This window comes from Lutra lutra, chromosome 13 (genome assembly GCF_902655055.1).
Source record: "Lutra lutra chromosome 13, mLutLut1.2, whole genome shotgun sequence".
Taxonomy (NCBI): Eukaryota; Metazoa; Chordata; class Mammalia; order Carnivora; family Mustelidae; genus Lutra; species Lutra lutra.
This window is the reverse complement of record NC_062290.1, coordinates 67,741,542-67,754,074: the sequence shown is the minus strand read 5'-3', so window position 1 is coordinate 67,754,074 and position 12,533 is coordinate 67,741,542. Positions and strand designations below refer to the sequence as shown.

General features: G+C 36.8%; 1 pseudogene; it reads left to right on the top strand.

The window, feature by feature from the left end:
* The first annotated feature begins 1,330 nt into the window (after nucleotides 1–1,330).
* LOC125082993 (WD repeat domain phosphoinositide-interacting protein 3-like) lies at nucleotides 1,331–2,062 on the top strand (annotated as a pseudogene).
* The last annotated feature ends 10,471 nt before the right edge of the window (nucleotides 2,063–12,533 follow it).

Genomic DNA, 12,533 nt, shown 5'->3' with positions numbered 1-12,533 from the left:
ATTTATAGATCTTTCTGATACATTTTTTTCTTTTTCTTATTGAATTGTAGGAAATGTTATATACATTTTGACCATTAAATCCTTGTTATATTTATGTAAAATTTTCTCCCTTTTTTTGACCATATATGTACCTCTTTTGTGATATTCTCATTCCTCTGTTTTTTTATATTTCTCTTACTGGCTTTCAGGAAACTTTTATGTATATTATGATTATTATAAAACATTTTTTCTCTTTTTATTTTTTATTAAATTGATTCTGGGTGTTTTTTATGCAATCAAGTCTGTCACCTCTTTTTATTGCTTCTGAATTTTGTGACATATTTGGTTGGAAAGTTCTCTCCAAAAGAATTTTTGTGGGTTTTTAAGGAAATATCAAGTTCTTTCAGAATGTAGACATTATTTTGGTACAATGATTAGTCTAACATTTGTTATTTAATCTTTCTCTACAGATATAGATCTTTCATTTATAGATGTTTCTCAAGTGACTTTATTGTATTCTAAATTATTTATATTTACATAGATCTTTTTCTTGACTTTCTATTCTTTCCATTGTCTCTTTCTAAGCTCATATTGTATTACACCAATTACTACTACTTTATACAAAGTCTGTTTTAAATTTTATTTTATTTTTTCAATATTCCAAGATTCATTGTTTATGCACCATACCCAGTGCTCCATGTTTTGTTTTTTTTTTAATTGTGTAGGGCCATACCATTCTGTTTCATCTTTTCGACATTTCCTTCACTAGTCTCAAAAATTGTTTTGTTCTAATAATGTGCCAAAAGTCCCATTGGAATTGCCTTGAACCCAATCATCTTTCAAAAAAAATGTAACATGTCAATAATATTTTGTTATATAATATACAAAATAAAAGCAATAGTAATAAAAAGCATGAAGCCCTGTACGGCTCATTGCATTACCAGGTGGGTGCACCGGGTGCCCAGAAGCCTCCCTGGTGTGCAAGCACTTCTGGCACCAGGGCGGCCTGACCCCACCTCCAGGTCCCCCCAAAGAGCATTTTACTGAAACTCTTTAGATTTAGTTGTTGGTAGAAAAAAAAGCCAAAATCCTCTTCCAATAAAATGATAACCTTGAATAATCTAAAAAAGAGTTATTAAAATAAAATTTGCAGGGCACCTGGTGGCTTAGTCAGTTGAGCATCTGACTCTTGATCTTGGCTCAGGTCATGATCTCAGGATCATGAGATTGAGGCCTATGCAAACTCCAGACTCAGTGGGGAGCCTGCTTCAGATTCTCTTCCTCCTCCTCCCCCTCTGTCACTCCCCACACACGTGCTCTTTCTCTAAAAATTAATAAAATCTTTTAAAAAATAAAGTTTTCTATAAAAGTTAAGGAGGTCACATTGAAATGAGATAGAATCATGGTCATCTTGGACCCCATAATTAAAGTGTTTACATGCATACACAAACCCTATCAGTTGCATGCTATAACCCTGCCTAACCCTTTGTGTCATGTATCGTGATAGTAGCAATTCTTCCTTGGCCATTTGGACATGCAGCTAGGCATGTGCAGCTTGTGGACTTGGCCGGCACCGAGAAGCTGCCTGTGGACATTCCTGCATAGAAGCGCATCCTGAACTACATTGCTGTCAGCCTGTAGGGAACACAAACTGCAATCTGAAAAAGGGACTCTTAGAAAAATATTTGCTGCTTCATCAGGGCATTGAATTCTGGAACCACGAAGAGGCTCTCAAGCAGCACACATTTGTCTCATTTACTTCAGTCAGGATGCTTCCCCTCATCTGTGTATCTAGTGACCAAGGCATGGTGCACATTTTTGCTGCCTAAGATCCAAAGAAGAAGTAAACAGTCTAGTTTGGTGTCACCAATTTTCCTCCAACATGCTTCAGTTCTAAATAGAGTTTTCCCAAATTTCAGGTCCCCTCAGGCTCTCCATGCATTTGTGCTTTTGGAACAGACTCAAATGTCATTTCAGCCTGCCCAGAAGGCAGCTCCTATACACATTCCTATTCAGCTACAAGGAGGAATGCATCCAGGATGCATATGTGCAGTTTCTAGGAATGAACAATGACAAGCTGTGATTCTTCACAAGTGTGTGCCATCAACACCCACACTGACCACCCCACCAAAGTGCTGGGGTGCTGAGATGCACGCAGTAAGCCCAGGCGCTTTGTGGTATCACTGACAGGAGTAGCTAGTCTTCCTACGGGTAAGAACTAGGTGTTATAACTGAGGAGAGTGAGTTTTATTCAGGGTTAAAACTAAATTTCTCTGTTATGTGTAAGGAACAAGGTAATGCATAGACTTTTAAAATTAGTAATTTAATTTAGAACCTACAAAAGAAAATATTCAACATCTCTTTCAACAAAGGGATATTTGAGAGAGAATGTCCTCTGGTGATTTCTGTCAGTGTTGAGCATAATACCTAAAATAATGCTTCATTCTGTTATTTCTACTTCCCTTTCTTGCCATCTTTTTTCTGTCTTCAACATTTTTAAGATTAGCTACAAAACAGTATTTTGGGAATGAAAGGCACATTACATTTTTAAAAAAATATTGAGTAACTTCCACAAATTATGCCCTCTGGATTGTTAAGTACTGTTTGTGGTGTATCTAATTTTCTTAACTTCCTGATAAAGAGATTTAATTTTGTGTTTTTGATTTCAGCATTTAAAATCAGCATAGCAGCATAGCACATTTTCGAAAATATGACAAAAAGACTAGAGAGGCTAAAAAGCATGAGTAGAATATGATAATTATGAACGTTGTGGTCTTGAACTTAACCCAGGTGTCCTTAATGAACTACAGTCCAGACTCAATAGCCTAACCATCTTGCAAAGTAAAAAAAAAAAAATAAATAAAAAATAAAAGCCCAAATTCTTCCATTGGGGCATTCCTGAGCATCCCAAAGTATCTATGATACTAAGAAAATTTATTTCCTTTTTTAATTCAAAAGAGGAAGATGAAGAAGACCAATACTCTAGTAGAAAACTGGTAATAAGACCTAGAGAGACAAATCACAGAAAATAGTGGTGCGATAGCACTATGAAAACATCCCAACTTCACATTTAATGAAGAAAAGTAATTATTAATTATGTGTCATGTCTTACCTGTCAATATAAACTCCTGGTGCAATGCGTATTAGTAACACTTGCCCGAAAAGCAACTGGACAGTAACTGGCAAAATCTTTCAAAATATAACTTACACTTAAACCTAATGATTTTAGTCCTAGGATTCTACTCTTAGGAAATCACCAGAGATGTGGAGATGTGAAGAATGATTCATGTACAGGGATGAACATTGCAGAGTTCTTAAAATATAGAAAATTAGAAACAACTTAAATGCCCAATTGTAAGTTAGTCATTACATAATTTATGGAATAGCCTTCTGGTACAATATTATATAGCTACTAAAATATTGTTTTCAAATAACATTGACTATTATAGGAAAATGCTCATTGCATAATTTAAGTGAATAGAAATAGGTGATAAATATATAATATGTATGTGTGTGCATGGAAAGGAGTGTGAAATATTTACAATAGTTGTTTCTGGTTCCTGACTTTATGAATAATTTTTACTTTCTCCTTTATACTTTAATTGTCAGGATTTTAATGTAAATCTATAATCACTTTTAACAGAAAAGCACTAAATTTTAATACCTAATAACTTTAGGGAAAAATAATCTGCGAAACACAACACATTTCACTTCCAAAATATATTCCATTCTCATAAAGTTTTTGTTTCATTTCTAATTCTAAATTTGTGCTTTAAACTTACCTTTGTGAAATAACATTCTTAGTTTTAGTAAGTGACATTTTAGCACATGTTATTCTACTGGGAAATTTTACCAGACTAACCCTCCGCTCAAACTAGTAGAGATTGATGGGCACATATGTTGAGTAATGCACACTGATTTTTCACAGGAATGGAAACATTTGTAGAGATTGATAGAGCAATTCTTTTCAGACAATATACACTTGCTTTTTCAGACATTCACACTAAAATAAGAAAAAGAAACAATTTTCTTAGCTTGATCTTTCTACTTCTCTGTTTGTTTTGGGTTAAAAAGAATGCAGATCTTCTGAACTTGCAGGTCTGGGAAGAAATGCTCTGGATGAAGCAAACATAAACAAAATACAAATAAACAGAAAATCCATGAACACAATGCTCCTCGATTACACGTACAACCCTGAGAAAAGCATTTAACTGCATTATATCTTGGATTTTGTGTTTTAAAAACTTGAGATACTAGTTGTGTTATCACTGTGGTTTTAAATTTTGCATCTCGAAAAGGCTTCACTTTCTCTTTAGGTCCAGGAGGCCTTGCAATAGTCCTGCCCTCTTTCACCCACATAACACCACAGAGATTTTCTAAACCACCAATCTGATTATGTTTCTCTTCTTAGGAGTCTTCAAGGGCCCTTCCTTCAGGATAGTTGTAAAAAGTTAAGCACTGATTTGAAGGATCTTAAATCTGCTTCCTCTGCCTCAATGTCTATCCTTCCTTACTATTCTAACCCCTACTACTCCTCAGTCTATGTTCTGGCTGTCAAGATTTTGCAGACAGGCTAGGCTATTTCCAGATTATGTGTCTTTGTTGGCTGTTCCTTCTGCATCAAATGCATTTCCCCGGCTTCTTTGCCTAGCAAGAAAAACTTCATCCTATAAAATGCATCACAGATATAATTGTGTTGGTGAAATTTTGCCTGCTTGCCCCCAGGGTAAATTTGTCTTTCCTTCCTCTTCACTCCCATCCCACCCTTAAGTCTGTTTTAGACCATTTATTGTGCTATTAGATATGTATATGTGGTTGTTGACTTATGGCTGTGCTCTTCAGGAGACTGTGGGTTCTGTGAGGATGGGGATGGTCTGATGTACCCAACTTTCAATGGATGGTTTAGCAAGGTGACTATGGGTGCCCCTTTCAGTTCTCAGCATATGGGAGTCCCCTGCCCAGCTTGCCCTTCTGCCTGGGGAAGGGAGAGGGAAAAGTTGTTCCTGGGGGCTGGGGCAGGGGTGAAATCCCTGGTAGCAGTGCATCTTTTCCAACTTTAATCAGCAACTTTAATAAATACATCTCTTTCTTGCTGTTTCTTGAGATCCCAGGGCTCTGATAAATGAAAAGTAGCTCTCCTTACTATAAAACATTTGAGGAAACTGCTGAGCTAATAATAACCAGTGTTATTAAACATTTACTCTGTGCCAGGCATTCTTTGAAGGGCTTTCTGTATATTAATGCACTTTGTCCTCATGGTAACTCCATGAGGTCGGTATCATTAGTGTAGATGAGAAAAATGCAAACATAGTTCATAAAATTTGTTTGGTTATACACTGCAAGTGAGTGGCAGACCTGAGATTTCAACCTAGGCAATAGGATCCAGGCTTCTACAGCCATGATCAAGGGTACCTTGTCTTCAGAACTATTGCTGCCTTCTCAAACTGTTATACTCTGAACAGTTGTGGAGCTCAAGGTCAACACAAACTGAACATAACTGTTTTTTAAAGTTGTTTTCTTTCAAAGTCTTTCATTCCTACTTACACACTGCAGCCATTTTACCTGACAATGCACAAATCTGATCATGTTGCTCCTCACCAAAGCAGCCCTCCGATATCACCCCCATGGCCTTGGAGATCGTGTCCCGACATCTGATCATAAAATGAAAAGCCTTGCATAAGATGGGCTCACTATTTTAGTGTCAGATCTGGGCTTGGTAAAAGCTAGAAATGAAGTAGGTAATTAGGCCATAAGGAAACCCTGAGTGCAGCTCCAGGATCTAAGGCTCACTGGAACATCTACGCCCTCAATGCCCCAGAACTTCTCCAGATACATTCTTCCATGCATCACACATGCATGACCTTTCCCCCTCTTCCTGAGAAATTCTTATCTATCCTAAAATGTTGAGCTAGGCCAGACTACAAAGAACCCACATGGAGACTTCAGCAGGAATGCTATTGGCAGTTGGAGTACTTTGGTCCTAAAGGGGCCCTGAAGTGTTTTGCGTGGTCTCTCAATATATCCATTCAGCCTAATACCCTTTATGACCTGTAACTGTGCCACAGTTGTTGATTTCTGGGTTTTATTTCTCATTGTGTCACGAAGGCTTCTACCATTCTGGCCATTGCCTACCCCAAAGGTATAATTGAAATATCACTGTGTCTGTAAACATTCCTGTATCTTGCCTTTCTCCATCTTTCTCCTGTGCCTTTCTCCTATTCTTTCTCTTTTTCATGTTTCCATGTTATTTTGTTTATACCTCCTCTAGTACTAACTCTCCTTGCCTAATGATTCATATTCATATGTCTGTCTTCCCTTACTAGACTATTAACACCTTAAGGGTAGGGTACCCATTTGTTCCTATTTGCGTCCATCTCAGTATCTGGCAGATAGCAGGTGGTCATAAATGTTTAATGAATGAACTAATAAATGTAGCTTAAAGCAGCAACTCTCTGCTTCTTCGTCAATTGGTGGAGCAGACGGAACAGCCAACTGTATGAACAAAAGCCATCAAGCATGTCCAACAAAAGTGACTGAGTGTGTATCGGGAGGCTGTAAAGTAAACAATATCTCAAGGGTCTCAGCTGTTTCACTCTGCCTTTCAGCCAAGAAATGCCATGATTTACTTTCTGCTCTTGCCAAGGATGAAGAAATAAAGTCATAAACAAAAAGCGAAGGAGTGAGGAATGACTCAGTTTGGATAGACAGGTCAATCTACTTGCCCACCTGTGGCCAGGCAAGCATGATCAAAGAATAATATACTTTCCCCTTCTGTCCCATTTCAATCTCTATTCTTTAACAGAAATGAAGGGATCTTCGGTGAGAAATGTAGCTTCAAACTTGATATCACTATCGAAGTTGGTTTTATAGATAGATGATTTGGGGTATCCCCAACATTGTAGGGACTGTTTCAAAATGTCTGCCCCCAATATGCTCCTCTTGCTTCAGGTTGCTAAATTCTAAGAGTACTCCTATGTAGTACCTATTTCATAGGGGGATTAGGGGGACTTAACAGATCAGGAATTGACAAACGTAGAAATTCCTAGGATAGCACACATGGTAGGTGCCTAATAAATGTTTTTATTTTAATTTATTTTCCTGTAATAGTTTAAGTTCAATAACAAATTATGTATATGGAGGGTTTGGAGGAACAAGGTCAATATGGCAGTTTACATGTATTTTACTTTGGAAATTTTACATTTATTAAAGTAGCATAGATACATAGTAAAAGTTCAAATAGTATAAAGCAATACTAAATGTCCTCCTCTCCCCAAACCTGTGCTTAGCATGGTTATTCTAAACAATATGCTGAAATCTGGGTTTTTTTTTTTTCAATGTGTCAGTTTTAAATACTAACTATAAACTTGCCTATGAAAGATTAGGAAATTTTATGTGATTTATATTAATGTGATTACTTAATTCTATTGGCTTCATTTTTAGCTCTACATCATGTAGATTATTCCTTAATACCTACCATTTAAATAATTAAATTATATATTTGCAGAACCTCATACCCAATGGTTTACAGGTAAACTGACTCACGGTGGGAGGAGCTGATCTGTAGATTGGTTTATTTTTGTGGCAAATTTCAAGCTACCAACCTGACTGTACATTCTCTTTTATAATTGTGATCATATTCAATGTTTTTCCTATGGCTTGAATTTTTTTAAAAAAATCAGTAAGCTGCATTTACAAAATTATGGTTATGCAAATGTTATTCAATATAGAATGTTATGATTTCTCATAGAGAAACAAAATGTAATCCTGATGGGAAATAAAGTAGATAATCAAACTACAGTTTTCAAATTCCAATTTTGTTTTAGGAATAATTAAATCTGTCATTCTGAAGGAGAACATGGTTCTTCCAAAATTCTGAAAAGAAAATACAAGGTACAGGAACAACAGATAATAGGAAATATGTGCTTTACATAATTTTGATTATAGAAGCCTGCTGTTTTGTAAAACACTTGGGAGGACATCCAGAACTCTTAGTATAATTAAGGGTTACCACCAAAATGAGAACAGAGACAGAAAATTATTTCCTAGTCATATTAAAATGATACCACAAAGGAAGCAACCAGAAATATGGGCCTAGATACCTAGCAGGAATTTGAGTGGTATGAAACAAAGGAGAGACAGGCTTGTGGTTTTGTTTAAACATGTAAATTCATGACTTCTTGCCTGAGAAATATTGGCAACTGCAGACTTGTTGCTTCTCCAAGACCATGTAGATGCAAAATTGCCTGTCTTCTTTGACTCATTTTCTCTACTGGTTTCCATCATTTGTTAGAATAATGGGAGTTTCTGTGATGATTAAAATGTTTTATTTCTTCACTATTCAATTTTATTCATTCATGCATTCGTTCAACAGTAGTCACTAGCCACATGTGGCTCCTAAGCACTTGAAATGTGGCTACTACAACTAGGAAAGAAATATTTCTTTATGTAATTTTAATTCCATTTACATTTAAAAGCCACATGTGGCTAGTGGACTATGTACTGGCAATGCAGTTCTTAAAAAAGCTGCAGATAAAGGAAAGACAGAGATGCCTCCACTGGGGGCTCTATAGTTTGGCTTGGGAATGAAACAATCTGCTCAGCTACTACTCAGGACGTCCTCCTTGCCCTGAAGTTCTGGGTCACATGGTCAGGAGGAAATGAGAGGCAGCATTTTGATGACATTAAATCTGTGCTACTGGAGGCTGAATATTCTAAGCATGAAAATCAAATACGGTCTCTTCCATTTCAGTCTCTTTATTGCTCAAAATCATGATATATTTGGTTTCGGTTCATAGTTGGGCTATGATGTTCTTGCTTCTATCTCTTTATCTCTGGATATTCTAAATGCTTTTGTTTTATCTTGTGAGCAGAAAAACCATATGCCTTCAAAGTATTAAGAACTTCCATTTGCTTTTTTTAAAATGCTATATGGTTTTGTTTGTTTGTTTATTTTAATGCTATATGTTTAATGGGCTCCACTTTTCATGAAGACACTATTCTCATATTCCTACTCTTGCTTTAGACCTCTTGCTTTCTTTACCTGTTCAACAGCTGACATTTTGGGTTTTCTTGTCATGTTCTTGAGTTCATTCTTTCATACAGTCAATATATATTTGTTGAATAACTAAATGCCAGATACTCTCACAAACACTGGGAAATCAGTGGTGAACACAATCAAGTCTCTGAAATCATGAAGTTTATATTTCAGTAAGGGGAGCCACCAGGTAAAGAAAGAAAATAATATGTCAGGAAGTGAAAATAAAGCAGAGTAAGGGGGATGGAGAATGCTGTGAATGGGGAAAGATATGTAACTATTTTAGAGGTTGGTTATGAAAGGCTTTAAGATGGCATTTAGAACCGAAGCCAAAAAGGGAGCTGGAGAAAGCCACGTGAATATTTTGTAAAGAACATACCAAGCAGGGGGAACAGCAAATGCAAATGTTCCCAGGTGAGACCCTAAGGGTGATGAGTTGAGCTCTTTGTCCTTGGACAGGGTTTATCAACCTGTGCTAGTCTGTGTGAATGGAAGAATACAGGCAAGACACCTTAAAGAAGGTTTTAACTCCAGGGCAGGAACACCTTTGTAAGAGATTTTAGTTTAACGTTGACAGAATGCCAGAATGCCTTTGTTTGAGAAGGAAACTCATGACAGCAGCCTGATTCAGTGTGTGTGTGTATTAAAGGTGTGTGGCTATCTAGCAATAGTTCTCTAATTACTTGGCCTTCTCCATCATGACCCAGTTGAGTTCTGGGTTCACAGTTTCCCCTTCAACTACAGGTTTTCTTTGCATTTTAGACTTCTTTCTCTGTTCTGACTTATCAAACAAAAGAATTCATACTGCTTTTCATTATTATAAAAAAGTGCCTCAATATTTGTGATTGCTGATGTCTCCATTCTCATATTGGGGCTGTATATAGATTATTCTCTACCAACATTTTAATAGGATTTTGGAAGGAAGGTAAATTTATGTGGTTCCTTGAACTTGAAATCAGAATTCTTATGGGCTGATGTGGCTCGAGCCCAAGGCAAAGCAGACTGTGAAATAGTCTTGAGTGGGCCATCAGAGGAGGAAAATATTAGAGATCAGCCTTTACTCCTATGTTCCGAGAGCACTGCTGTGTGAAGATGATAGTAACTGGGCTGTTATGGTTTTATTATACATGGTATGCTAAAATTTGATTTCTTAAGACTGTAAATTAGGGGCCTCACAGACTGAGTGACTTATGGATGGTCCATAGGAAGGCAAGATAATAGATAAGGTTGGGGATAGACATCAATAACAATGGTTGAGGGTTATCAATATCAAAATGAAGTGGATATTTCCCTCAAAATATAAAGACATCTGAAATGAGAGAGCATATTCTAAAGAGCCTTGGATGTATCGTTGAACAAGATTATGTTTTAAAGTTTTGTACTCATTTTTCCTAAAAAGGGGGGATCTTGAGGAGGGCTAGCCTAGTTAAAAGTGAAGACTCCAGAGCCAGATTTTGGAGGTTTGAACTCTATCAGTTAAATTGACAGCGTGTTAAATAAGCAGTAGCCTGAAGACCTAAAAGACTAGAAGCTGAAGTGGCTCAGTGAAATGAGTATGTGTGGATTATCATTCTCTGGTGGGCCCACCACTGGTCCCTGGGCCAGAGAGACAGGAAATGTGTTTTTCTGTGGATAGGGAGCTTATAGCTGGATAAGGAGATGGAAGTGATTGCTGATATCTAAGTTTTCTAGCACAAATTCCAGAATAAAGATATGATGTCAAAAATCATATAAATAAAAGTTTACCAGTAGAATATGAACTATCTTATATGTTTATTAAACTGTGTTTTCAAATCACATATCAGAAGCTATGTAGCTTACAAAAGTGCTAGCTCATAGTAGGAGTCTAAATGGAGCCGGATTGAAATGCAGGAGACTATTAACAGAATTACTAACAAATTTGATAACATAGAGTGAAAATATCCTTAACACTAAAAGAAAGGAGGTAATGTAGAGAATTCCTTCTTACTTTACAAATAAAGAAACCATGACCTAGACATTTATCTGGGAAAGACCTGAAATTTAGGGCCAGATGCAAACTTTCAGTCAGAAGTTCTTTTCCACTGTAGTTGTGGATAAAAATCTCGGATAAGGTTCCCACAGCACACAGAAAGGCATAGATGTAAATTTTATTATGTCACAGTACCCATCATAATAGGAGGTTATACTCGCCTTCTTTCATCTTAACCAATTACCCATTCATTCAAGAATATGAAAAGAGGCATCCATTCCAGACCCTATACTAAATGCTGGAGATACAGCTCTTGCCCTCATGGAGTTCATGGCCTTGTAGGGAACGTAGTTAAAAACAGTATAATAATAATACATAATTATAATATATTAAATATAATGATTATAACATATTTTTTTAGTTTTATATGCACACATAACTATATATAACAGTTAAACAACAAATGTAATTGCCAGATAACTATAAAAAAAGAAATGATTACTCTATATGTAAAAGCAATAACAGGAGCATGGAAAACATAACAGAGGGTAATTGTGTAGTCAGCAAAGGCCATAAAGAGGTTCCTTGATTGTGGTGCTAAAGAATGAGTAGGAGCCTTCAGGGGCACCTGGGAGGTAGCTGATCTGAGTGAATGTGCCTCCCTTCAAATGTTTGAGTAACCTTATTTCAGCATGAAGAGATTCAGGGGCCCAATTTTGCCACATCCTGGGCTCCATTTGCTATTCTACTCCACAGAGACCCTTGCTCTTGACTTGTGCACCTGAATCACTGCCTTAGCTCTACTTTTGCATTTTTACTGGCTGCAAAGTGTTGAGGGAGGTGGATTTACTTATCTGCATCATTGCAATTTTTCTTAAAGATTTTATTTATTTGACAGAGAGAGAGATCACAAGTAGGCGGGGAGGCAGGCTCCCTGTCGAGCAGAAAGCCCGATGCGGAGCTCGATCCCAGGACCCCGAGATCATGACCCAGCCGAAGGCAGAGGCTTTAACCACTGAGCCACCCAGGCGCCCCTGCATCATTGCAATTTTTATCTACCTTTCTGCTCACTAGGAATGAGTGGTGGTGGATAGAAAGCCGATTAAACTTTACTAAGAATATGCTGTGGAGAATTGACCTTATTATTTTTCTGTTAAAAAGTAGAAGAGAACTACAGGATGCTCAACCTTAGGGAATGGCTTACAAATAAATTTTCCAATGCAAACATCTCCACTCTCCTTTCTCAGGAGAGAAATCTAAATGGAAGTCACAATCTCAATTGCAAGCTCACTTGAAACTATAAAATTTGCTTGTTGCAAAAACTTAAAGACTATTCAAAACTGGAGAGAGATTATCTCGGAAGACAGAGAAGGGAGAATTTCATTTTAAAATGAGTATTGATTTCTTTTATTATTAGAACAAAACATGCACATTGTGAACAATATGGAAAATTATAAAGAGGAAAGCAAAATTACCTACCAATCCCATCTTCCTGGGTTAGTTACATAGATAACATTGTGCAATATTTCCTTAGTGTCTTTCTCTAATTGTATGACATTATACTTGGAA